This window comes from Bombus vosnesenskii, unplaced genomic scaffold (assembly GCF_011952255.1).
Source record: "Bombus vosnesenskii isolate JDL3184/JDL3185 unplaced genomic scaffold, Bvos_JDL3184-5_v1.1 scf7180000014692, whole genome shotgun sequence".
Lineage (NCBI taxonomy): Eukaryota > Metazoa > Arthropoda > Insecta > Hymenoptera > Apidae > Bombus > Bombus vosnesenskii.
The window spans coordinates 1-4813 of NW_022883593.1; the positions used below are offsets into that span (position 1 = coordinate 1).

General features: G+C 40.6%; 1 pseudogene; it reads left to right on the forward strand.

The window, feature by feature from the left end:
- The first annotated feature begins 311 nt into the window (after window positions 1-311).
- LOC117240491 lies at window positions 312-429 on the forward strand (annotated as a pseudogene).
- The last annotated feature ends 4384 nt before the right edge of the window (window positions 430-4813 follow it).

Sequence of the window (4813 nt, forward strand, 5' to 3'; positions counted from 1 at the left end):
AAAACGACTAAAGGAAATACATTTATACCCAAACGTAAAACAGCACTCAAAAATTTGGATATATTCGCATACGTTAACTCAAAATTCATTTACGTAGAAAAACTGTCAGAAGACAAATAACGGTACTCTATCAGGATATATTGACACTAAGATGCATCTCGGAAAAGAAAATAATAGAGAATGCATTCAGTCTAGCAACTATATTACCTGATGAATTTGCGTATGCAATAACCAAAACTCCAGGACACATGGCTTTGGTCGCAGGAGAAGCAGTACACATAGTTAAATGCATTCCAGTTCAAGTGAAAGTAGGCAATGCCCTGGCCGCGCTGAGTGCACTCGTTCCCGTTAGATCATGAAAGTTAAGCAGCGCCGGGCACGGATAGTACTTGGATGGGTGATCGCCTGGGATTCCGTGTGGCGTTGGCAGAGCGCGCTGGGCCCGCCGCGCCCCCCATGCGGTGGTTGATACGGATGCCAGCGCGAAGGTTCGTTTCTCAGAGGAGATTCCTGATCAAGTGTGGGAGGCTTTCCTACGCCACCATTCCTCAGATCAAGGGGGGTACTTGTCCTGAAGTACTCTCATGGTGTTTAGATAGGTTTCGTGAAATGTATCCTGATGCTCCGTGTGTAGATTTTGACTTTACTTGGTAACAGTGCCTTATTTATCCATGTGTGTATATATGCCTAAATGTGTTCCCAGCGGGTGTTATTTTATTGGAGTGATTTTGTCTATATTCTTATATTTTATTTAATAAGATATGTTTTGTTTGTTGTTTTTCTCCCTTGCATTGACACGCGGTGAGTAGCGTCGGCTTCCGGATGACGGGTTGTGCATCTTGATTGTTGATTTGGTATATTATCATTACGTAGATTTTGATTACTATTTCCATGTGATTGTTTCCTCCGGTGTTTGATTTGATTTACTATTATGAACATAGGTTTTGGTCATTTCGATATTAACGTTTAATGATGCATACGGAGGTATCTTCGTCAGAGGTTCCCATGCGGACTGTTCCAGTGCATATCTTTTTTTGTTTTCTTTTATTTAGTTTATCCTTTTTCGTTCATTTTTTATTCACTGCAAGTAGTATTTCAGCGCAAGAAGAAGAGGGGTTGTAACCAGCCACGAGAAACAAACCATGGATTAAAACCTTATAATAAATTATTAAACTCTTAACTACTCATGGTGAACGGATTAAGAAGAAATAATAAATGACAATTAATACAATACACAGTAGCAAAAATGTTAAAATCTGTTAACGAACAGTCACGAGAAAGGAAAACTGGATCGTAATCAGCTATCAACCCGTCCATGATTGACGAATTAGAAAGAATATATGAAACACTGAAAGATAAAGGCAATACCCCGAAAGGAAAATCCCATTGTGACGCACTGACAAAATGAATCAACAAAAACTTCATAATAAAACGAGACATGTTAATAATAAAATATCTTTGTTCTGTTACACAGAATGGGCGTTGAATTTAACAATTAGAAGAACCAATTGTTATACCTTCCGGATGGAATCTTACCTACGGACTACCCGGATGCTTACGAGGAATTGTTATTCAGTTGTTGCGTCCATCTAATCCGCTCTGCTTACTAGTTCCAATATGTTTTTATTTGTCAAGACTGATTGGATCCGGAGGATCAAGAATTACACGAAGATACGCCAACACACTTGCTGTGTGGAGTAGCGGAGCGAACTACAGCAAAGCATTGCCGAATGTGCGATATAGATATGTCACAGATACAACCCGCGACATCCAGTACTGAGTGTATAAACGCTTACATGGATCTTACCGAAACCGAAAAAAGTTTTCTGGCTTTTAGAAAGATAACTTGCCCCGCTGTCCCCCTAGATGACTACAATATCGTTATCGACAACTTACACGGATAAATACATATACATATACATATTTATACATATACATACATATACATACATACATATACATATAATTGTAAATTACTATAGTAACGGGCCCAAGAAAGTAAGAATAAAAAAAAAAGAAAAACTAAAACAACAACTCAATTGAAAACGTAACAATAACAATTAAAATATTTTTTTCGTGGCAGCGGTGGGATGCGCTCCACAGAGGATTGAAGTTCTTACGGTTATTGACAAAATATAATAGAGAATATGGCAACTCCATTAGAATCATTGAACGAAGACATGCTCTTGACATTGTCAGAAAAACTAAGAGTATGTGATGCAAATTTTCGAGTAATGAGCCGACATGAGTACAAAAACCAATGAATTACAAGACGACATGCGTTTACTCAAAACAAAAAAGGAAATCGAGACACCCGTATCACTGCCGATAATTCCTCAGGTAACAATACCGACAGACGGTAGCCCCCAACCAATTAAGTTAAAAGACGCGATCGAGTCAGTACCAATATTCGACAGGCATCGACCCTCAGTATTTCAATTTTTAAGAGCATGCGAGCGCGCACGAAACATGATTCCGCGGCATCAGGAGCCTCAATTGGTAAAATTATTAATGAATAAGCTTCGCGGGTACGGGTACCTCGCCGTAGAGGACAGTCAGCTAAACAGTTTGGACGATTTCGGGAACAAATTAAAGGATATGTTCGGCCCAGGGAAATCCCTTAACGAATATAAGGGAGAATTAGGAACAATATTGGAACGACCGGGGGAAGACATACTAGACTATATAGATCGCGTCAGGAACCTTAGGTTAGCAATAATGGACGGAGAAAGATGTGATTACGGTATTATATCTCAGGATGTTCAAGACACAATAGATTGGGACACAAGGGAGGCCTTCGTTAAGGGACTCCCAAACGAGGTATATTTGCGAGTAAAAATAGCGGGATACCATTCTTTAGAAGAACTCGTATCGCCAAGCCGTTAAAGCAACGCGAGAATTAAAACGAGCAAACGACAGAACGCAATACCAACGTCCGGCACCTCCGAACAATTACAATCGTAACAACGTTCGTCCCCCGAGCAATAGTAAAAACATCGGAAACAACCGCCAGGATCGAAGACCCATATCGCCGCCGCAAAATGGCCCAAACGCTCCGAGACAAAATGCGCTAACATGCAATTATTGCAAAAAAACCTGGGCATTTGATAAAAGATTGTTATACATTCAAAGCCAGAGTAGACGCTAGGATAATCGTACCCTATGCATCGGAACAATCGGGAAACCGGGCACGTCCTTCGGGAGAATGGGGCGAGCCACGAAGGAACGATATTCCGAATCGCCCGAGAGTACAGGCAGTAGCAAGAAAGCCGGCACCTACGCCAGTAAAACAAACACGAGCAGCGATCCCCGTAAAATCAACTACACGATCTACAACAAAAACCAGAGCGAATGTAAAGCCGGCTGTAAAACCAACGGAACCACCACCAAATACTGTGGGAAAACCTTCCTGCTGGATCAAAAAGAGAAGAAAATACGAGAAGAATTGACAAAAGAAAATCACCAAGGATCGGACTCAGATTTGAACTCTCCGGATTGTTTCAATAAAAATGAACGAAACTCCAAGTACTCCCACCGCTAGAATAGTCTCCCCAGATTTAAAAACTAAGACAAATTTACTATTAGACTCCGGATCAGAAATCAATATTGTTACGTTTTTGTTTGGTTCGTTTTGGTTGTGTTGCCGTTAATTTTTGAATTCAGATTAAATTGTAGTGTTGTCTGTTATTTAATGCGATTGACAATTAAACTCCACGTTTCGGGTGACCTGCTACGCGCAGGAGTACTGGCACGGGAGAGGATTAAAGTTGGTGAAAATAAATGTTCGCTTAATCCTATTATATTATTAGACAAATATTCTTCACAAAAAATGTTTATTCATATTCTAATTGGAAATTGTCAGAATTGTCGTTGAAATTTCAAATCCTCGAAGTTACTCGAATCGTTCGCAATACGTTTTCACTCTTATTAATTACAAGATTTTAATTTGATAGATTTGCAATAATTTACAAATTGACAAATGCAAACACGTCGATTAACAAGACTAACAAGAACTGGGGAACTGAGGAACTTTGAACTAAGGAATTATCTCTCTCTCTTCTATGTCGCTACGCTTATTTATATGTCGGAGATGAAAGAACACCGGAGCCTTTGAAATTTTGGATAATCCCGCAACATTGTAACCTAGAGTCTACTATAGCTGTAATTGAACAATTGTAGTTATTCAATCCGATTGTAATTGTTCGAGAGTTGTGATAATGAGCTTGGGCTCGAGGCGACAGTCAATCGCCGAACGTAGCCGCGGTCACGGGATGAACGCTTTGTCTAACAAAGGCATGGAATAATTCTATAGCTCTCCTTAAAAAGGAAATAGTTGTAACACTCGACAGTAAACATTCCAACGGTCTCTGTCCCGTAGCTCGCCACACGCAGACCCTATTCTTCGAGTAAGATGATTGCCAGATGTCGATGCGTCTCCGCAGTACATGTTCAGCTAGCTCGAGGCCCCGTTATAAATCTTAAGATTTAGTTAACTAAAGTCCTTCAAACAGACAAACGGTCTTTGTCCCAACTACGGGAAGATAGGGGAGACATATTTTTCAACGAGCGGCGTCTCCCACTAGCAACTTTCCCTCGAGGGCGGCTAGCATCTTTTTCTAACCACCGATATGGAGATTGACCAATTAGCAGCAACGCCAATTTCCCTTACTTTCTGAACGAAGGCTTTTCTCGACGAAACCGATGATCACGTGTCCTTAGACACACCCCATTATAGTTTTCCTCTGTGGCATCATCGGGACGGGAAAGACATTCTCGCTCGCGACCTCATTGATGAAAGGAGTAACCCTTTACG